General features: G+C 41.7%; 1 long non-coding RNA gene across 1 annotated transcript in view; it reads right to left on the bottom strand.

Moving 5' to 3' along the window:
* LOC117557212 overlaps nucleotides 1–23,719 on the bottom strand; it is a 59,278-nt gene extending 35,559 nt beyond the window's left edge. The window contains exon 1 of the long non-coding RNA XR_004570673.1: nucleotides 23,240–23,719. This is a non-coding gene — a long non-coding RNA (uncharacterized LOC117557212). The remainder of the gene's footprint in view (nucleotides 1–23,239) is intronic.
* Between the last annotated feature and the right edge of the window lie 248 nt (nucleotides 23,720–23,967).

Below are 23,967 nucleotides of genomic sequence, written 5' to 3'. Positions count from 1 at the left end.
AGGGAAAGAAGGAAGGACAATGACACCCACATTTCTGATACTAAGCTCAGTGGAGTACAGTAAGTACAGTAAAAAAAAGTACTTAGTTATAATTAAGTCCACAAATGATATCACCCATCTCTTCCTTCTCTTGCGTTAGGTCATACCCCCCTTCCCATACTATGTTCGGTCAAAATTGGTTTTGCACAGTGATACCTCTGGAACCCCTTATCCAATGTTGATGGTTGATATCTCATTTGAACAGTCAAAGCAAGTAGAATCAAGGAGTGACAGACAGAATGACACCAGGGGTGAATTGCATGTTATAATTGTGCAGTAAGTTCAAAGATAGTGCTTACTGTACATGGCTGTATATTATAAAAATGCTTGCCATGTAGGCTGTGTTTACTGGAGATGGAAATGCTTTAGTTGGTGTTGTAGCTGAGATTATTCCCGTTCCGATGATGTATGGGATGTATTTATTTGATACAAGCAAGTCAGTGTTTCATTGTGTACTTTCAACTACAGTATATGGTCCGGACCCACCGGTGGGCCCATAAAGTTCAGGATTCACTGCATTCACTGTGATGAATATATAATAAGACACTGTTACTGTTTTCCTCAATGAACATTTAGAGAAAAATAAATATTCAGGGGTCTTCTCCCTCAGGGGCCTCTCCCTCAGGAGCCTCTTCCTGGTCTGTTGACAGTTGGTCAGGCTCATAGTCTGGATCGCTGTTGTCTTCCATTTCTGAGACATCATCCTCTATTTCTGGTTCAACCTCCTCTTCATCTGGTTCAAAACATTTGTCCAGAGCCTCTAATCGGTCGCCTACTCATTGTGTCAATGAGTCAAATGTGAGCAAGGCACAAATATAACTGCATGAGAGACAGTAATGGAGGGGCATTTACTGCGAGAAAGTGAGAGGTTTTTCTTTCTCGAGGGGCACAGAGCTCGCACCTGTGAGGAGGTATGATACATTGTATCATACAGCACGAGAAAGTGAGAGGTTCCCGTAACTTAGAGTACATTATTTTGTCTGGAAGGTGTGGGGGGACATAAGCACAAGAAGTGTGTGTGTGTGTGTGTGTGTGTGTGTGTGTGTGTGTGTGTGTGTGTGTGTGTGTGTGTGTGTGTGTGTGTGTGTGTGTGTGTGTGTGTGTGTGTGTGTGTGTGTGGAGATGTTTTCCATCTGCAGGATGAACATAATACACTCAAACCCATTCATTTCCTATGGTGGTCAATTCTGACCGAAAACATCATGGGTGTTTCACTGTTGAATAAATCACAAAAAAATCAATGCAAGTGGTGACCATCAAGTGTGAGGCCTAGTGTGGAGGATAACATAAGGTCTTGAGGTAATTGGATGAAAAACACAATATTTATGATCAAAAACAAAGTCACTCGGCCACTTTTGACCCGAAACGCAAGAGAAGGGTTAAGAGAGCTAAAGGTGACCTGTGCAGCAACACATTTCAAGAAATATTTGTCAATACTATACTGAGTCTGTCATATATATTCCTCGCATTCATTTTTTCTTTTTTACTCATGTCTTCATCTCCTGGCCTCTTTCCTGCTCTGACCCACCTGGTCTCTTCAGTGTACTCTCTTTTCCTTTTCTTCTTTCTGTTCGTCCTGATCACTTCTCAGATATGTCTTTTTTAATGTTGAATCACTCCAGATACTCTGGCCTGCAAAGAGTCTCGATGTGATGAATGCACTGATTGTATTGCTTTACACGTAAGGGCCATGTAGCTAATAAGTAGCCTATAATAAACATACAATCAGAAAGTATTTATTCAACGTGACGCACACAGGCAGCTGTGTTTAGATCCCGTTTGACGTTAAAGGATGTATCCTGGTTTAATTTATGCAGCCTCATTGCTGTTATGTGTGAGAATAACTTACGTGGATTTAATATTACCGCATAGTTTAGCAAATAAAAGTGACCGATCTCCCAGCTAGCGCTGGCTGTGTAGTATTTTGTAATGTAACACCCCAAACAGCGACCGACTGTCATGGGCGGCGCCAGAGATTTCTCTAGGGGGTGCTGCGGGGTCGCTTGACGTTTCATAGAGGGTGCTCAAACATTTAAGGTTTCCCATTAAGGTACCGGGCGCTACAGTGGAACGTTCTACTGCAACACTCCCCACATGCACATACACAGTATATTGGTGTTTTCAGTGCCATGTTATCACTGTCCAAGTCGCTCAGTTTGTTGGAAAACTAATTTAGTGTGCCTGCAAATATTTAGCTCGGACTCAAAAGACCTTATATATGTGTGCTGCACATTATGACTTGAGAGAGTGACATATGTCAGACGTTGAACAAAAATCCTGGCACAAAATGGTACTACCTTATACTGTAATAGAAAACCAGTTAGAACATTAATAGTACATATAAAATAAAGTCAGCCTCATTACCAAGCAGATCACCTTCTGATAAGCAAACATTTCCACCGAAGTTTGGACTGTACACAATTGTGAAGTGGAACAATCGATCTTGCTGTGGAATGGCACTGCGCTGTCGGAGCACTTTATAAAACATAAAGGTTACCAGCACAGGCCTCACACCATGGATGTATAATAAGAACTGGATACAGCGTGGGAGGCGGGCCTCATTCATTCCTATGAGAGCTGCTCATTGGCGCATGAAGATAAAATGGCCCAACTTTTGAGGGAGCGAAACGTCACATATTACCCGTCATGCCTGAGAAGTACCCATATGTGCGCTCATAACGCATGCACAACTTTAACCACGCCCCCAAAATGCTCGTTCACATTAAGCACGTCAATTTGTACACGTAACCGCGCGTTCATGACAAGTCCTGTTTCTCTTTTGAAGCCAGGAAAAGGCTAGTCACTGTGACCTTTTTACCTGTGCTGAACTATGGTGATTTGATCTACATGAATGAACCTGCCCATTGCCTGGAAAAGTTAGATGCCGCCTATCACAGTGCCCTGAGATTTGTTACTAACTGTAAAGCACTTACTCATCACTGTACCCTGTATGCCAAGGCAGGTCTGCCTTCACTAACTGTACGGAGGCTCAGTCATTGGTACATGTTCATTTACAAAGCCATGTTGGGTAAACTACCTTTTTATATCTGCTCTCTGATCTCTCGACGAATTGAAAGTACATATTGCCTGAGATCTCATGATGTTGTTTTATTAAATGTGCCAAGTGCTAGGACTGTCTTAGGGAAGAAAGCTTTTAGTTGTGCAGCTCCACTAAATTCGAACAGTCTGCAAACATGTTTAAAACTGAGCACTTTGGTTCCCCTGCATCATTTTAAAACTCAGCTGGGTGACACGCTGTTTGATACTCATGGTACCTGTCTCTGTAAATAGAGTTTGTAAACTATACCCTGTACATTATGTTGTTTGTCATCCTTATTGTTGTTCTGTTGTTTTTATGTTACATGTGTAACTAATGTCCTGCAGGTCACCCTTGAAAAAGAGATCTTTTGATCTCAAGGGGCTTCACCTGGTTAAATAAAGGCTACATGACAGCATGGTACTGGATTGTTATGATGGATTTTGATATTAACGAGGCGGCCACGGCAGTTAGCAGCTAGCGGCTAGCTAGTAATTATGCTAATTTCCACATCAATCGTTATGTACTTTTATATTACGCTGTAACAGGATCTAGTGACATCCAAGCAACAGAGCTTAATTTAGCATGATACTTGTGTGGGTTGTACATGAAACCACTTGGTAATATATTATGTATTATGTATATATATATATATATATATATATATGTATATGTATGTATATATATATGTATATGCATGTATATATATATATTAATGCTGTCAAAATTATCTCGTTAACGGCGGTAATTAATTTTTTGAATTAATTGCGTTAAAATATTTAACGCATTTAACGCATGAGCAGAATGGCCCGCCCCATACATCCCACCAGTGGCAGGAGCCAGGGTATGGCTGGGGTAGGCTACACCCATACCAAGAAATGGCTTAGCCCCACCATGAAAAATTATGTTAAAGTAGCAAAATAAAGTCCGCCAACTCGCGCGGAGTAAATTGCACAGACAGCAGTTAGTAAGATTTATTTCAGTAGACCCTTGTCTGGAAATAAGCTACCGAAGACCAGAAACGGTTTTGAAAACTTTTGTCACGTAGTGATCGTCTTCTCAATAGAACATCTTTGATAATGTCTTCTAGCCAATCAGAATCAAGATAACGGCGTGGTGTTGTTGCAGGAAGTCCCGACGGAGAATACTTTTGCTGTAGTACAGGGGTGCACATAACTGGTACGCAGGTTATGTGCGTAATCTGAAATGCGTACCGTCACTTGTGTCACAAAACGCATTTGCGTACCGACGTAGGCTACTTGTGAAGCTTTTCCAGAAGGCGGTTAGATCACCGGACAACAGAGTCGGTCTCCGTGTGCACAGACAGGGCTGCTGTTAACGTCGGTCTGTACAACGGAATTGTGCCAAAACTACGCCAACCGGCTGCGGAGGGAGACTCCCCCCCTTCACTGGAGAACTGCGCTAAAACAGCTGATCACAACGTTCACAATCTGTGGTCACAAAGTACTCCACTAGCCCCCCCCCCCTGTTGATAGAAACCAACACGTAATGAATTAAGACCCCACGGTTTGATGATTGATAGGTGTGTGGGCTGTCTTTCATTTTGACACACAGAAAAATGTTATAATAAACATATATACTGTGTTAAATGGATATATCCGCCTTCTTTCATATCTTTCCATTCCCACAACAATATACATAAAGAAATGGCATATTTTGGACTTAGTTCGAATGGTGATTAATCATGATTAATTAATTTTTAAAATTGTAATCGTTTGACAGCCCTAATATATATATATAATATATATATAACCCTCGACAAAAAAGCAATGGGATTTCTCCATAGGATTTAGAAAAATAGCTCGAAATAAGGTCAGTGGAAAACGAACCTGTTAGATAAATGCACGTTTTGTTCAGCCGGATAATATCCACATGTCTACCCTACTTTTATAATTTTCGAATCATAAATCGAATCGATAGAAGATAGATAGCGTCACTGCATCACTCTCATCGCCGTTAGAAAGTAGCAAGCAACTGAAGCAAGTGCAATTATGGAGGGTGGAGATTTGGAGTATTTAATCAAACATAATTGTACTAAACTTCCGCTACAGCAGCAACTAAAAATCTGATGACAGGCCAATGCCCAAACTGGAGCTGTGTACAGCGAGGAAAAAAGGAGCGAATCGGACGTAAAACGTTAAAGGTCTCCTGATTTAGTTTGTGAATGAATGCTTATTAGAGTTTGGGCTGGAGAGTGCGTGCGGACCTGTCGGTTAGATAACAGGCGTGAGTAAGTCCTGCATCTGTATGATACAAATGTGTGTAAAATGATACCGGGTGCTGTAATCACTCATCTGGTTACGTTATTATATTGACCACCACACCCCCGACCCAAAAGAAAGGACGTATTATTGGCTTCCCCTCATTTTTTTCCCACGCCACGCTACTGTTCAGCACCCGTGGCCGATATTGGTGGTGAGGAAGATGATGAGAGGGAGAGAGATCAGCGCGAGTGGGGAGAGGGAGGAGAACTCGCGGTAAGCAGAAGCTAAGACAATTAGGAAAATATTATTATTAAGGTTATGATACTCTGTAGTTCTGGAACCCATTAATATCCCCTTGATGAAGCACTAATAAGACACATATTATAAGAGAAACATTCGTTAGCCTACAAGCTAGTAAACTGGCTTTTTTGGGTTTTCCCTGGCAAGTTAAAATATAGCTTAATGGGACTCTGATACGTTGTCTCATTGAAAGAATGTCATTATTTTGTTAACCACCATTCATGAACAATTACTGTCAGCTGGCAGCTTGTTTTGTTTAGTTTATTTACTTATTTGGTTATAAGGGCAACAGTGGTCTTTTGGGACCTGAACAAAATGTTTATAGTCAGCTTTTGTTGTTGTTTATAGTCAGTTTTGATTGACAATATATAGAATTAATAATATAGAAATAAATAAAAAATGGAGGCACACATGTAGTTTTGACCATTAACTGTGTGGTATTGTTATGTCAATGCCTATTTGTATGGACCTCTATCAGGGAATCCATTCATTCTGTATCATTGTGTTGAGCCAGAGGAGGAGAGTGTCAGCGAGAGTGAGGAGAGCAAAGAGCAGGAGGACATAGATTACTTTGCCCGCCCCGAGCCATCTATGTTACAGATGTTTTTAGAACAGCACCCACAACAACATACCAGAAATCCAGTTGTGCAGAAGGTATTCACCTGTAAAGATGGCACCAGCAGAAAGTGGCTTATATATTGCAAGGGACGTCATATGTTGTTTTGTTTTGTATGTCTGGCATTTGGGAAGAGGACTGAAACTGGCACATTTATAACTGGAATGTCAGATTGGAGGCACGCACACCAGCGTACAGAGGAGCACGAAAAGAGCATTATACATTCAACCTGTGCTGAAGCTTTTTTCTAACAGTGCTCTAAAGCAGACATCGAAAGCATGTTTGTTGGCAGTCAGATGTCTGCTCATAGGGAACAAGTCCGAAAGAGACGTCAGGTTTTGGAGCGTGTGGTGGATGTGGTGAAAGTGCAGGCAGGTGGAGAATGAGGGAACATATATGCTAGCTGACAACACCGTGGACCACGGTAACTTTTTGGAGCTCATCCTTTTATTAGGAAAGTATGATGTCTGCTTAAAAGAGCATCTGGATGATTGCGTAGAGAAGAGCAAGAAATTGCACCAATCAAGTGGAACAAAAGGTAGAGGGTCTCTCATCACCCTACTCTCCAAAACTACTGTTAACTCCATAATAGAAACTGTTGGTAGTCTAATCAAAGAAAGTATCTCCAGTGATGTCCAGATGGCCGAAATGTTTTCTGTTCAGCTGGACACAACACAAGACATAACTTCTCAGGATCAGTGTTCAGTCATCTTAAGATATGTCAATGAGACTGTGCAAGAGAGGCTTGTGGCTTTAGTGAAGTGCCATGCATCCACCGGACAATACTTTGTGAACTTGCTCTCAGAGGTCTTAGAGCATCTGAAACTCGACAAGGGCATGTGTATAGGTAATGCAACAGATGGAGCATCCAATATGCAAGGCCGGTACAAATAATTTTCTGCACTGATGACCTCCCAGTCACCCACTCATGTCCATGTGTGGTGCTATGCTCATGTTCTTAATCTTGTCCTGGCTGAAACTACCCAAACTGTCATCGAATGTGGAACACTTTTCAACCTAATCAATGACATAGCAGTGTTTATCAGGGAGTCATATCAGAGGGTCAATCTGTGGGAGAAACAAGCCCAAGAAAAGATGCCGTCGACTCATCCTGTAGACTCATCTGGTCCTATCTCTATTGTGTTGTCATAGAAAGGGGAGGCAGGGCACTATAGGGTCCCCCCGCCCCCTAAATTCACTAGAAGTCATCATTTAAGGGGTTATTTTTAAAACTTTTCTTCTCGGGGGGGGGGGGGGGGGGGGCATACCCCCCCAGACCCCCCTATTAGTGCTCGGTCACTGTTCTCTTTGTGAGAGGGTTTGAAGGTCTAATCTCTAATGATTGATAGTTACACATACTTGTGGTATGTATTAGTTTTGTTTGACCCTGGTACGTAAAAAGGATAATAATAGCGTTTTTTTTAAATTATACTGAGTTATTCTTCTTGTCAGGAACCGCTACTATTCGTTTGTTTTATGGATTTGGGCCGGTCTGGGTCCAAATGCCAGGGCTGATTTGCTGTCCCAGTCCAGCCCTGCTGAACACGTAACATGAACGTGCCGGGCGGTGCGGTCCCGTGGGTTAGATGCGCGTTCATAATGCCGAGGGAAATAACTCTCAGAATAACGTTATTAGCACATTTTTACAACTTGAGGACCGAATGTTTTTAATAAGGCCTATACAAACGTTCATACTGGGTTGTTTATTTACTTTTTAAAAAAGTATCCAACGAGTTACAGACCACTCTTTTCCAATGTAAGTCAAAGGGAAAAGGTGTTTCGGGGCCCAGCAACCTAATGGAAGTGTAGTACCGCCGTTTGGCCACAACGAATATTTTCCTCAGAGTCCTGCGCACTTCCTGGGGGCTTGCCTCACACCCACACCAGCTAACACACGATGGTTAATGGCGTCACAAAATGACATTATTGTCCTTATCATGACTCATCAGCTGACAACAACATCCACAATAATTTTACATCTGCAGTACGTAGCATTACTATTGTCATCACATGATATATAGGCTGGTTGTTCAGATTTGATGTTACATCTACAGGGTGTTTTGCCACTTTCAAACAGACTTCAATAATACAATAGTAAAGATTTGTGCTGGATGTGTTGGGGGCATGTCTCTTCTGCCTGGGGCCCCAGAGTGTCTTGCAGCGCCACTGCATATTAGTGTTACTTAAACACATTGTATCTTGTGATGGAGCCATTGATGAGATAATAGGAATTGATGGTAAATGGAGCAGCGATTGATATAAATATATATTTATATATATATATATATATATATATATATATATATATTGACAGTAAATGTTTGCAGAGTCTTCATTTATGACAATCAAACAACCCTCCCCTCTGGAAAATAATTTCTTCAAATTCTGCTAAAAAGTGGTTATGAAGCTATAGTCATATGATCCTATTATTGTCTCATTGTGTAATGTAATGTAATTGGTGAGCAAGTCAACAGCAAGCAGCATGTTACTTTAACATGGACACTTTGATGCCAGCCCTGTGCTGATCCACTACAGGAACCTTTGCAGGATCCCATTACGGGACTTAGCAGCCTCCAACCTTCAATCAGTTTTTTATTATTTCATAAAACCCTTCCCTGTCTCAAAGGTCTCAGGTTTTTATTTATTTTAGTCTGAGATTGTCAGGACGAAATCTCTTACCACACAGCTGTCAGAATGTTCCCAATGGCTCACATGCTCCATCTTCAAGTTGAATATTAGGTTTCAGCTAAATTGTATAAGCTGCCGTTTATGATGCTTTCTTTTCTTTGCTGCCTCTTATTGTTTGCCTTGCTGGCCTGGGAGCCTCAAATATCAACCCACCTGCTCCAATTATTGTCCCGAGGGGAGTGATTGATGGAAATCCCGCCATTTAGGGAAAATACATGTTCTCAGGCTTCACAGTGCCCGATGTACAGCTGTAAATGTAAAGAAGAACTGCTGTGAATTCTACAATACATAAAATGTCAGTCCTCTGTAATTTCTGCTACAGTGAGAGATGTGGAATATGTTGGAATGTTTCAGATGACATATCATGGCTTCACACATTCAGAGTGCTCTGAACCTATGCTGCCAAATGACTAGCTGCAAATACATCTTAACTTCCCTTGTGTCCCGATAACCTCCATCTGGAGCGTATAGCCTCACTTTGCGAGAGCTCTGATGCAATCCTTCATTTCCCAGTGGCCATGATTGTGCTTACACTGAAGAGCAGTATGGATTGGATATAGCTGAAGCCCTTCTTCTTCCATAAGAGAGGACTTTCTCCAAGATTGTAATGTTCTGGTTTTGCCGCAAAAGCTTCTAAATGGGTAACATGCAAACTTGTTTAGCTGTTTCCCAGTTTCTCCTTAAGCCTATTCACAACTCCTTCCTCTTTTGGACTTGTACCCGCCCTAGTATCATTAGTATTAGTAGTAGCAGTAATATGCACTGAGTACATCCTTCTGAATAAGCTGCTTTCAATCGTGACACTTGTAAAAATGATAAAACCGTGTCTCGAGGGGAGGATAAATGCCCTTTGTTTTGGATTCGTCCGCTCCTTGTCTCTCGCTCCAGATGAGAAAGGTCCACATTTTGTGTCATAGCATAAAAACAGCTTTTCTTTGGCTAAAGTATGTCTTTCCTCTGTTTGAGTTTTTGTTTAGCATTAGTTGGATGTTGAAACATATTTCCACCTCACTAACAATTTGCAGGCATAGTGGAGTTTATCTCACTCTATTGATTTTAAGAAAGCTTAAGCGGTCCAAAGCACTCTGGGTTTTATACTGTGTGTTTTATTGTTTCCTTGTCAATAGTTGCAAAATGCAATTTTCTATTTGTGATATTTGTCTTATTGTCCTAAGGAAACACACATACAACAGCTCTGCATTGTCTCATGTTCTTTGATTTCTATTAGAGTAACAGTATGTTCAGTCTGAAGGGCTCAGACCTGCTCTTTGTCCTTTTCCTCTATGCTATGTGGGGAATTATTACAAGTAGTCCTTCGAGTCATACATGTTTTTTAATTACTAAGTTATGTATTGCTATATCTCAGGTACTCACACAAATACAAGTCTGATAAAGATCCCTGCTCCTTCACACACACACACACACACACACACACACACACACACACACACACACACACACACACACACACACACACACACACACACACACACACACACACACACACACACACACACACACACACACATACACACACACACACACACACACACACACACACACTGTCAGTACTAGACATTGTATTTGCATCCAGCAAATCATTTTATTTAACAACAAAAAAACTTCCACACCCTAGTTGTAGTAAACATACTTTAGCTTGACTTTCTTTTGACCTTTTCTTGCACTGCATCATAAATAAACCTAATGTTTGCGACGAACAATGTGAAATCCAGAGGAGGAAAAAAGCAATAGAGAATATCTGAAGCCTTTCCAGTGCATATCAAGCTGTGATCAGACTCCTTATGTAACAATATGTTGACAACCATTTCTTGAATTCATTTTCAACCCCCCCTCATTTTTTATATTATCTTTTGTAAGAAAGCATGTACAACACACAGTGAGTTTCACATGTGTTTTACAGTGGTGTAAAGTAACTAAGTAGATTAACTCAGTACTGTACTTAAGTACAATGTTGAGGTACTACTGCACTATAGTTCAGAGGTAAATGTTGTTCTTCTTCTCCTCTACAGTTCAGAGGTACATGGTGTACTTTTTCTCCACTACATGTATTTAATCCCTTTAGTTACTTCTCAGATGTGGATGAATGATGTGAAATATAATCAAGTGTTAAATCAGACTTTAGTTCCACCTGGAGTAAATCCACCAGCTACCCTGCAGTATACAAAGTCATTCAAACTAGCTGCACCTTTACCAGCTTTGAGAACACTTTCATGATCAATCATTATAAAACATATCATATATATTATTCTGAAATGGACCAATCTGCACAACGACTACTTTTACTGTCGCTACTTTCACTATATTTAGATGATAATACTTTTCTACTTTTACTTGAGTAACATTTTGTATGCGGGACTTTTACTTGTAATAGAGTATTATACTCAGGTACTTCTATTTTTACTCAATTACAAGATCTGAGTACTTCTCCCACCTTTGGTGTTTAAAGCCCATATTTATTACAGATCGACCAATGTATGTTTTAAAGCTGGTAGAGTAAGGAGCAAATGAGGGGAACAAAATATCCTCTATCTACTAGGGTTATGTCTGCAGTGTGAAAAGACTCAATGGTGACGTCAACAACAGAAGGTCCCCGCAGACACACTGACGGTTGTGATATTGTAGCCTCAGCTGCTCTCTGCAGCAGCTCCTCTCTGGATATTACTCTTGATGTTTTACCAATTCCATAGAGTGGTTTCAAAATCCACAACATTTCCATCTGCATGTGAAACAGTGTGTTAGAATAGAGTTATGGTGTAAGTTTAACACAGGTAAGAAAGAAAAGATGCTTTAATCCACTGCCTGGATCCATCTGAGCAGATGGTGACACATTCCTGTGCCCCCTGTGAAGCCGGGTATCACTTTAGTACACTTGCCTCTCACCATTTGTTATAATGGAAATATTCCCCGGCTGTGGTACAGCCTTTCAGATCCTTCTATATTTGTAAACAAAAAGAAGAGTGCTCATCCAATAGAAGTTTACTACAAACACAGCACCTCTCTGAACTCTATGTGGGCGATGATCAGTTTCCGTTTAGACCAGCAGGACTCACTTTCTATTCAGTGTTCTTGTTGTATGTTAAACAGATGTCGATTTGGGGCACATTCTGAAAAAGACCTGGCTGTCATTCCTTTTGAAAAATGTTGTCCTGCATGAAGGACATACTAGCTATTCAGCACCCTGACCTCCACATGCTTTACTCTGTGCTGTGCCACATGAAGGGGACACTACGCTCTATTGTTACGGATGTTTGGCATTGGACTGAAACTAAACTGGGGCTGAGTCATCTAATAGTACAGACACAATCATGTGAGCACTGGACAACATTTGAAAGGATAAGGCATGTTTTTGTAGTCCAAGTTCTAAAGATATCATCCCCTTTCATTCAAATTCCCTATGCTACGTTATCTTGTTTGCTGTGTAAACATTCAATGAATTCATTTTACAACTAGGGACGTCATGATACCAGGAATGTAGTCAATACCATGACAAGTGAAATTCCATCATTCTCATTTACATTTTGACAACACCATAAAATAATAAAACAAAATGTACTTCAACATACACTCCTTTATTAGCCTTTGCATACAGGTTTTTGTTAACAAGTAAAATAAGTGATAGTTCCTAATATCTATGTCTGTATAACTGTGTTCACGTTTCTATATTTAACAATACTGCATTCAACTAATGATAATGCTATAATTGTCCTTCCCTTATTAATTTGACTGAATAAAACCTTTAATACACCACAATGCCACTCAATGGAGCTGTTCAGAAGATGCTACCTGCTTATGGTCACTAGCATCCTTACAACACATTTGGTTGTATTGCCATGTGTCAGAGGGGATACACGGAGCATGTGCAGCACGTCACAGAGCTGAAAGTTGTTGCTTTGACGTATTACAAGCTCAACATGAATCACAGTTTAGCCAGGGTTTACTGGGCCTGCCCAGAGGCATCGCTGTCAAATCCCTGCTGAAAGATGGCTTTAAGTGAACAGCAAGAAGCGCAGGACGCTCTGACATAAAAGTAAAAAAAGATGGAATTAAAAAGCACTGCAGCCCTCTGGAAATAGGTTTATGTATTGGCCAAGTTCTTCTGGGAGCAAGTAGCATAGAGTGTCCCTTTGCATGGCCTCAGTTATTTAAAGGAGATGAAGGCAGGGACGTTCACACCTGCCTGAGTGACTCAGTCAGTCAATATAAACAATATCAATTAAAGTGCAACGTTTTTTTATTGAAGAAATGATATGAATTAGTGCAGTTAATAAAGAGAAGTACAGTACTAGCAAATACCAACAAAGACAGAACCATCAAATCATGTTTTTTTGCTCTTTTTATATTCCTGACATTTGTGTCTGACATCATCCTCTGTGACAAGACACAGATCCTCTGTGGATTATCAGATCCCTGATATTTCATTGTGAGGGGTGCTCAGCCTAGGAGGGTATCCCATCTCAACGTACAGGACCTTAACATGATCCTCAGCCTCTCTCTCTACTTTCCCATCCACTGTGCTACATTTGTATCTGAATTGATCAACATGGCAACTCCCAGACTCAATGTGTATTTTGTAGTGTCCCAAACAGGGTCAGAGCACCACGCTCCGCTCCAAATTACCACCAAGCTCAAATGATTTCAACTTTGATCTCGATTGCTGCTGATCTTTTGAAGCAGAGCAGATCGCAGATGGCATATTGTGTGAAGGCAGATGTATTGTTAGTGTTCTCATTATTTGGTCACCTACCACGGACTAAAAGCATAAAGTCTTTCAATTTTGCAGTAACATATTCACCACAGGAATAGATTCATGTTTAAAAACACATAGCTTGTGCTATGTGTGTGCATATCATCTACATTATTTTGACATTCAAGAACACCTAGAACAGACACATCACTGCTGGCCCTGATCTAGATGACAAACTAAAACATTTAGTGTAGACGGGAAGAGACAGAGACTTTTGGAAAAGGTGAAACAACAATGAAAATGCTCGAGACTGTTAACTGCACCTGTAAGTGATCCTTTTGAAAAGTACATTTGCACTCACTATTTGACAGAAAGGCCAGCGCTAAAAGCCTCTGAGCCTGGTGTAAACAACTGAGATTCATTTGATCCTTTCAAGACACTTACATGAGTTAAGAGGTAGTCTTTATGAATTGTAGTAGGCAGGGCCGGCCCTTGGCATAGGCAGTATAGGCGAATGCTAAGGAAGCATCAATCAATGGGGGGCGCAGACATTTATTTTTTAAATATATATATTTTTTAATTCATAACAACACAATTTCCCGATTTTAGATCAACAAAGTACATCTTATTATCTTATACTAACATAACTACGCCTATATTGCGTACAGCGTCCATAAACTATGGCGCACCCCCGCCCCAAAATCAAGTTGAACCGCCCCAGCCCCAGTAAAAACCAGAGGTTTATGTGAAAGTTCTTTTTTTGAAATAATGATTTTAGTGTGCAATTATAGGTTTTAATTTTGTATTTGTGTTCATTTAAAATAAATCAAACTCCCAAAAAACGTATACAGCTTTTATTAACATTGGAATTTACTGTGTAAGCGGCCGCCGGGGGGGGGGGGAGAGCTTTAGAGAGCTCTCTCCTGAAATACTGAGAGATTTTCATCTATTCTCTTGTAGTATAAAATACTATATGACAGTAAAAAAAGTTGTTATTAATAAACAAGAATACAGTTTGAAAGGGGAGTGATTTGTAAAATATCCATAAAGAAAAATAAAATCTGTTTACAGTTCTGTTTCATCTGGGTGTTGAGAGATGTATCCATAGATCTCTTCATGTTGCTCTCAAAGTGCACCAGATTGATGCTTTCAACTTCAATATAAAAATAAAAAAATCTTCCCGGGGGAGCTTGCCCCCGGACCCCCCAAGAGGAGGTTAGGTCCACCCCCTACTTAAATCATGTTCACATGGATAGGATACTAAATACATTTGCACACATCTTGTGTCCATATCTTTCTTTTTTGGTGGTCATGCCACAACGTGCATGCATGCGCGAGTCATAGTGAGTGTCTGCATTTTGGGGGGGGGGGGTCTAAACAAATATTGCCTAGGGCAGCAAATTGGTCAGGGCCGGCCCTGGTAGTAGTTATGTGTGAGAAAGAGATATGGCGTTTATAAAATAAAACATATGATATGTGTTTTCAGGTGTGTCATTATGTACAGAGAACATTTCTGAAAAACAAACTAAAATGCCTCTATGAGCATGTTTTAATTTAAAATACTATTTGAAATTGAAGAGTGGATGTGCCTTAGAGAAGATACTGTACTGCTCCGCTCCGTGCTGTGTGAAGGCTCTCCATCATTATTGGTTTTCTTCTGAAGCTTTAACAAAGATTCCTTTATGTGAACTGAGCAAAGTTTTTGAAGAAAAGCTTAAGTAAGCAGCTGTGATGCTATTTATCGGAGGTTTGAAATATCTTTCTTGTAAAAGCAGAAAATATAGTTTGAAAACACTTAGGATACAGAGACCTCTTTCTTCTGTCTTCTTTATTGTGGTGGGCCACGCTGAGATGGGCTCCTTACTGACACTGCAGAGGGCCACGCTGAGATGGGCTCCTTACTGACACTGCAGAGGGCCACGCTGTGATGGGCTCCTTACTGACACTGCAGAGGGCCACGCTGAGATGGGCTCCTTACTGACACTGCAGAGGGCCACGCTGAGATGGGCTCCTTACTGACACTGCAGAGGGCCACGCTGTGATGGGCTCCTTACTGACACTGCAGAGGGCCACGCTGTGATGGGCTCCTTACTGACACTGCAGAGGGCCACGCTGAGATGGGCTCCTTACTGACACTGCAGAGGGCCATGCTGAGATGGGCTCCTTACTGACACTGCAGAGGGCCACGCTGAGATGGGCTCCTTACTGACACTGCGGAGGGCCACACTGTGATGGGCTCCTTACTGACACTGCGGAGGGCCACACTGTGATGGGCTCCTTACTGACACTGCGGAGGGCCACACTGTGATGGGCTCCTTACTGACACTGCAGAGGGCCACGCTGAGATGGGCTCCTTACTGACACTGCAGAGGGCCACGCTGAGATGGGCTCCTTACTGACACTGCAGAGGGCCACGCTGAGATGGGCTCCTTACTGACACTGCGGAGGGCCACGCTGTGATGGGCTCCTTACTGACACTGCAGAGGGCCACGCTGAGATGGGCTCCTTACTGACACTGCAGAGGGCCATGCTGAGATGGGCTCCTTACTGACACTGCAGAGGGCCACGCTGAGATGGGCTCCTTACTGACACTGCGGAGGGCCACACTGTGATGGGCTCCTTACTGACACTGCGGAGGGCCACACTGTGATGGGCTCCTTACTGACACTGCGGAGGGCCACGCTGTGATGGGCTCCTTACTGACACTGCAGAGGGCCACGCTGAGATGGGCTCCTTACTGACACTGCAGAGGGCCACGCTGAGATGGGCTCCTTACTGACACTGCAGAGGGCCACGCTGAGATGGGCTCCTTACTGACACTGCGGAGGGCCACGCTGTGATGGGCTCCTTACTGACACTGCAGAGGGCCACGCTGAGATGGGCTCCTTACTGACACTGTGGAGGGCCACGCTGTGATGCAGGGGCGGATCTACCGGGGTGGCATGGGGTGGCAACTGCCACCCTAAACAATAGCCTTGCCACCCCAGCTGCCACCCCAGTTGGCAGCTTTGTTTTGAAAGAAAAGTTGTGGCTCATCGGACATTTATGAGAGAAAGTCTCTAATGTCCGAGTGCAAGTGAATGCAGCACAAGATGCACGTCATGTAACCCCTCCCCCGGTCCTGGCGCGAGAGTGGAAATATGATTGGTGGCGAATTCACTTGAACGGGGGGACGGCGCAAAACGAGAAGCCTTTCGGACCCAAGCACTGAAGGAATGAGGTATTTGCGGTCTACACTGACAGAGAAGAGACTGTCAGTTTGGCTGTACTCAGCATTGAATCAAAACGCACTACAGCTGTTGATCTTAATACGTTTGTGAGGCGTTTTGCTGAACAAAATAGTAATCGCCGCATTCAGCTGTAATAGACATGCCAACTTGATGCTCTGCTCACGGATGACTCGATGAGAATAACAAACTGTTAAGATGATGACCTTGTATGCGTGTGTATAATTTTTTCTTTGAGGGGGTCTGCCCCCAAAAAACAGTTTTAAGTCCTGAGAAAGTAAAATAAGACGGTGTGTAAAACTACACTGCCCAGCCAACAGAAAGTAACCACTTTGATTTAACTAGGCCAGTAGGTAAGGACCTTCCACTGGATCATAACTGCAGCGATGTTTTAGCTGAATACACGTTTTCACTTCTTTAATGTTTGTTCTTTCTGATGTAAAGTCAAGGTTGTAACTGTATATCAATAATGATATAATTACTTGTTTTTCAAATTTGAAGGAGGGTGAGCAAGCATCTTGATGAACATTCATCATTAACTCCTCCAAAAAATATAGTTTATTCAATAATAAATGAATATGTGAATCATAACAGTTCTTCACTATATCTGTAAAGCGTCTTTGAGCACCTGTAAAAACACTAACAAATTAAATCTATTATTATTATTATTTATTAACAGTGATTGACAGCTGATAGGAATAATATGATTGTTAATAGTATCATATTCATTCAGACAAACATCGATGAGACAGTTAATGAATGTACTTATTGCAGCAGTCTGCATAGATTTGGTTCCCCTGCTGGTCTAAGAGTGAAACAAACTCATTCAGTTATTGTTCAGTTAAAATTCATTAAATTACGTCTGCCACCTTGTATATGTATATGTAAGGCTTTACTGATGTGCCACAATAATATCACCTATGTGATTGAGTTAAAATATTAATATTGTGGCTTTCCAAGTTAACATTGATTGTAGGGGTGTAACGGTTCACAAACATTTCGGTTCGGTACGTACCTCAGTTTTTAGGTCACGGTTCGGTTCGGTACGTTTTCGGTACAGCAGAAAAAATTATCACAAAACATTAAATATTTTTTTTTTAATTATTATTAAACTGTGACTAATGTATTCAAATAAATACAAAATATAGTAAAATAAACATTAAGGTGCAGCATTTCGATGAACTGAAATAATCTGTATTTGAACTGTAGGTACTAGTACCTAAGCAGCCAACTTGACATTAGGACTTGCTTGTCATTGTATTTTCATGTTGTTTAAAGAAAGATGAAGTCTCTAAAAGTACAATGGGAGCCAGAGCCTTTTCTTATCAAGCTCCACATTTGTGGAATCATCTTCCAGTTTGTGTTCGGGCAGCAGACACCCTATCCGTTTTTAAGAGTGCGCTTAAGACCTTCCTTTTTGATAAAGCTTATAGTTAGGGCTGATTAGATTCAGCCCCTAGTTTTGCTGATATAGGCTTAGTTTGTCGGGGGACATCTTACTTCTTCCTTCTCTCTGTCTATACCTGTGTCCTCTCATGTTCCGATTAACCCAGCTTCCCCAAATGTCTTTCTTTTTGGTGTCTGTATACGCCGGGATCCGGAGTCATGGATGATCCTGCGCTCCTCTGTCCTGGATCTTGAGTCGTGGCTGTGGTCCTGGATCATAGGTCCTGGATGGATATCCTCGTGGATTCATCTTCCTATTATACACACATGCATTTCCAAACATTTGGACTACCTATGTTGCAAATGTATTATCTTTTCAATTTACACACGGCATCTATTGCACGTCTGTCCGTTCTGGGAGAGGGATCCCTCCTCTGTTGCTCTCCCTGAGGTTTCTCCCATTTTTCCCTTTAAACTGTGGGTTTTCTTCGGAAGTTTTTCCTTGTACGATGTGAGGGTCTAAGGACAGAGGGTGTCGTATTGTCATACTGATATTTTGTACAAACTGTAAAGTCCACTGAGACAAATGTAACATTTGTGATATTGGGCTATATAAATAAACATTGATTGATTGATTGATTGATTGAGATGAACTTGTCCACATTGCTTGCTGAAAGGGCAGATCTGCTGGCACTAACAATGTCTCCTGCTGTGGAGAACACCCTCTCTAGGGACAGTGGCAGCAGATACAGCCAGGTAGCGCTTTGCTAACATGGCAACATAAGGATACTTGGCGTTTGTAATAGCTTTGGCTCGGTCTGAACTTTCTGCGAGTGGTGGAGGCTTACATGCTAGTGGGAGTTGGGTTTGCACTTCAGTCTTTTTTCTTTTGGTACCGGTGATATTCACGTTTGGGTGATGCCTTTTCAAATGAGTGTGCAAGTTTGATGTATTGCCAGCCGCGTAACCCATGTTAGTTGAACAATGCCGACAAACAGCTTTGGTTCGGTCCACCTGTCTTTGTCCGTCATCCTTGTACGTAACTGTGAAACCAAAATGTTCCCAAACCGGAGACTTCAATGATGCTGGAGGATTTTCGAGCTCAACTTTACCTGCGTTCGCCATTTCGACAGTTCCTCAAATTACTGACTACATTTGAACGCATCCCTGTGACCAGCTCTCATAGTATGCCTCTCGTCCAATGAAATGACTTGGTCGCTCTATGTTATAGATTACTTCCAGAAAGTTGTTCATGTTCTCAATTTTTTACGTTTAACGCTATATTCGTTCGGTACACACGTGTACCGAACCGAAGGGCCCGTACCGAATAATTTCAGTACGGGTACGTGTACCGTTACACCCCTAATTGATTGATATGATTGCGATTTAAATCAGCATATACTTCTGTCAGGGGATGCCACCCCTCAAAATCTCCTGCCACCCTCTTGCCACCCCATGAATATTTGTCTAGATCCGCCCCTGCTGTGATGGGCTCCTTACTGACACTGCAGAGGGCCACGCTGAGATGGGCTCCTTACTGACACTGCGGAGGGCCACAAGGGACAATGAGCCTGTTCACATCTAGTGCTGCGTACCGGTACGCTGAACCGGTACTGGACTTGTAAAAAGTTTCGGTTCAAGTCCGGTTAAAACCGGAACGTCGGGAACCGGTACTTGGACTCGCAAAAAAACTAGCACTTACGTATTCTCCTTTTTGTTCTAAACCATCTAAAACCTCCCTGAAGGCAGGAGAGACTGAAAAGAGTCAAGGGAAGCTTATAAAAGTGAACAGCATTTAATTACACAAAAGATGCGGTGGTGTACAAATGAAATTGCAAAAGGAGGCGCTCTCCTCATCTCCCGTCAGCCCATGTCAGCCGAGGTCAGCAGGTAGAAGAAATCAATTATTGCCTTGCTCTTCCTGTTGTCATCTGAGGTTTTCTCCTATTGGCTGGCGTCGTCGGGGGGCGGGTCCGATGCAATTCCTGCCTTTTTCTGTTGCTAAATTACATCATTCTGGTGTCTGTGGTTATTTAAACATTCCCTGATAAACGTTATTCAGCGTCAATAAATGAGTGCTAATCCCAGTGTGCTCAGTGTACAACATCACATGCCATTTCACCTTCGATTCACGGTTTGAAAACGTAGCATTTCGCCACTTGCTAATGCTAACCGGAAGTGAATAATTTTCAGAATAAAAGTATTAAGATAATAGTGTGAACTTCCGGTTTTTTCAGAATAAAACTGATTTAAATTTAATTTAATTCAAATTACGCCATATCAACATTGATTTTAATTTCTAACAGTATGCATGTACATCACTATGTATGTAGTATGTACTGTATAATGTACACATGTAGAGTTGTAGAAAATACATGGTGTACAGACAGTACAGTACACTCTGACTGTACAGTCACTACAGTGTATACTGTATAGTAGGTGTGTAACAGTGTAATGCGTATAGTCTACTCTACACTCTACCTTTCAGCAACGTTTTAGGGATTTAGGCTCAGTCAGCTCAGGGACTGTTTGGTTACTTTAGTTTGGTCAATGAAATAAATGTTTGAACTTTGTAGTAGTTCACTGTAGTTGCTGTCATAAGTCGTGTAGACTAAGTGGCAAAACGTTTTTTTTTTACATTTGTACTTTGTAGACACAAGTTGGAAGGGAGCACAATAAACCTGATGAGTTTGAATTTGAGTTGATTATGAGTTTATTTTCAATTGATAATTAGCTCACAATAAGTTCACTTTAGTTACTCACACAACGTGACACAAGCCATGGGTTCAGGTCCGGACTTATAAGTCCGGACCTGAACCTGAACCTCTGGACTTGAGTCCGGACCTGAACCTGAATGTGAGTCCAGGTACGCAGCACTATTCACATCCAACATAAACTTTGACAAATGATTCAAAAAGTGAGACGAATGCTTTGCCAGAAAGGACTGGATGAAAACGTACTAGTTGGTTTAACAAATGAACGTCTGATAGCTGTAAGAGCCCCTCCTCCGATAAATAGCAGTGTCTCCTCTGGTGAGTGCTGCCTTCCTCTTCTTCCATGTTCATTTCTCTTTATACAAGTTTAAAAAGAATAACTGGCTTTTTAGGAGGAGTTTAACTTCAGCTCATAACCTTGAGACATGTCAACATCTGCCACTCGGGACGGGGAAGGTTAGGCACTTTACACACAGTTTATATTCCTCAAGCATTTTGTAAACTGATTCATGTCTTGTACGTAACATTTTTTATTTGCTGTGTTTTTGCTGAGTTTCTTCAAAGAGCGCCACATCCTGGTGTAGTGTATTCATGAGCCAGATAAATGAAATGCTGAAGGAAATGAATAGTTGCTTATCGACAGTAAGCTGTCTGCTCTGGTACAGCACTCGGTAAAGCCAGAGGCACAGCACAAATACACTTTGCACTGCACTTCTTCAGCACCTCTCAAATAAAGGGGAGTAAACAATATACAAACATGAAATAGTCATTCTCTTTATAATACTCCATACTCCGTGAGTCTACATGGCTGCTTCACAGGTCCTTGTGATCATTTCCAGTCGCTCATGTTGCAGATATGATGTGACCTAATTGTTGATGTATTCAAACCTCTAAAAATGTTTTGTTCACGTCAAACACAAAACACAAAAAAATAATTGTCATTATTCTACCCGTTAAATCCCAAAAAAGGCTGAAGCAAAAGGTTATGTTCATCTGTGCTCTGTTTGGTTTTGAATGATTTTATTACACATGTTGTGCTTTTATTCAGAGTAAATGGTATTCATGAGAGTTGTTTTTTGACACTTTTGATTCAGCTTTTTATTTAAATGTGATTTAATAGCTCCTCAGGCATCAACAACCCACCTTAAAGCTCTCATCTTTTGCCAATATTTTTGGTGTAAGCTGTTGAGCACTTTTTTAGTCAGGCATTTTCATAGTACTCAGATTTACATAAACCCATTGAAGTGTTTTGGACAACAGCAGAAGTCCAAGTAGGCCAAAGTTCCCTGGCAAAGTGTATATGCTGTATTCAGAACTCTACAGTCAGCTCCACATGTAGAATTACCAGCACACTGAAAAGCATTGAGTACTGAACAATACACGTGTCTCTTCCGTTTCCTCTGGTGCGCTGGCCCCCACATTTGGACCAAAGCACTTCTTAAAGGGATCTCTGTCAGAAGGGTTCAGTGGCTGCGGGCTAGTTTTAAAATGTAACCAACCATGCTAGCCTATACTCTGTATGAAACAAATTCATGGGAGACAGAGCTCATGCTGTCAAGGCTTCTTTAGAGATTGTCAGGAAACTGGGTCAGGGGGATGTACAATCACATGGCTTCTATTAAAAGGAAATGATTATAAGGTTTGGAGTGGAATTGAATGAGATGAACAGGAGGAGTATGAAAGGAAAAGTGTAAAGTTCAAGAAGTCAGACAAGTACTTTTACTTTTTATAACTGATGATTTACATCAGCTGATGTTCTCACTCCTCAGCCTTTAAAGCTGCTGTTTGTACCATTTCTACATCAGTGCATTCCTGCAACATAAATGATCATTTAAGTTGTATTGGATGGAAACACAACAAATGCATACCTTTTAAATTGCATTTTTGATAGGCTTGTATGTCTGACTTTGATGAAGTGTGTACAGTGTGCATTGCATCACAGCTTACCTGAGCTTACAAAACATCCTCTTTTGTAACCAGCGCCTCCCCCCGACCTTACGCTAATGTTTAGTAGCCCCAGCTTTGGGGTCAAGCCAGCACAATCTTTAAACAAATGGGGCGAAGCCTGCGAGCTAGTTCAGGCAGTCAACTCGAGCACTTATGCTGCATTCATACATAACGCCCCCTTGCCACTCTACAACCAACCAAACAGTCTCCTTAATATGCCGCTCTATTTAACCTGCCAGATCTCTCTCCATGCATTGCTTGCTGCTGCTATTGCTGCAGCTACCTCGCTGCTGCGTTTATTTGCTATTGCTGCGTTCATGTTCCTGCTGCTGTGTTTCATGTTGCTGCTGCTTACCTGCCGGTGCTGTCCTTGCAAATGTCTATTGCAATCTCCGACTCTGGAACCGAATCATCATACGCAAGAAGCCGTAAGAAATGCCTCATTCCCGAAACACAGGCTAGCTCAGAGCATGGTTCAGACGCCGCGGGAACGAGCCACAGCTCCCGCACGACACACATTCAGGTGTCCCTTCCGTCCTCATCTGGAGTAGCTTTTAATATCCTTTGGGCCAGAGGAAGTCCCGAATTCTACGCCAGCTCCGGTAACAACCCCTCTCTTGTGTGTCAGCTAAGAGTCGCACTGTCTCTCGGTCGGTGGGTATTTAAACACCAAAAAAGGCAGGAGTAAGCTGACTCCGGCATTCCCAAAGTACCTGCCATCCTGTCCTACCTTCTCGAAGTAAAATCAGCGCTTGAAGCCTTTAATTGCACGATATATTCCCGTGAACAAACTCGATTTCCTCTACCTGCAATGTAAACAAATGTTTCTACTTCCGTGTTCAACCACGTTGTGCCGCTGACGTCACACTCCCGAGGATTCTGGGAAATGGAGTCCCAGATCCAGCCACGAGTTCTTGTTTCCGGCCCTTGCAGCAGCAGTTCCTTAGGAATCGCATCCTGGCAGGTATATAACTATTCTGCATAAGCAATGTTTTATTATGGAAATATTTGGCCTGTAGTAAGTCATATTTGAGGCAATTATACAGAAGTTGTATAAGTATTTATACTAGGCCTACTATAAAT

This window comes from Gymnodraco acuticeps, unplaced genomic scaffold, assembly GCF_902827175.1.
Source record: "Gymnodraco acuticeps unplaced genomic scaffold, fGymAcu1.1, whole genome shotgun sequence".
NCBI classification, from domain to species: domain Eukaryota; kingdom Metazoa; phylum Chordata; class Actinopteri; order Perciformes; family Bathydraconidae; genus Gymnodraco; species Gymnodraco acuticeps.
Note: the sequence above shows the minus strand (reverse complement) of the source record. Positions and strands in the feature narration are given on the sequence as shown.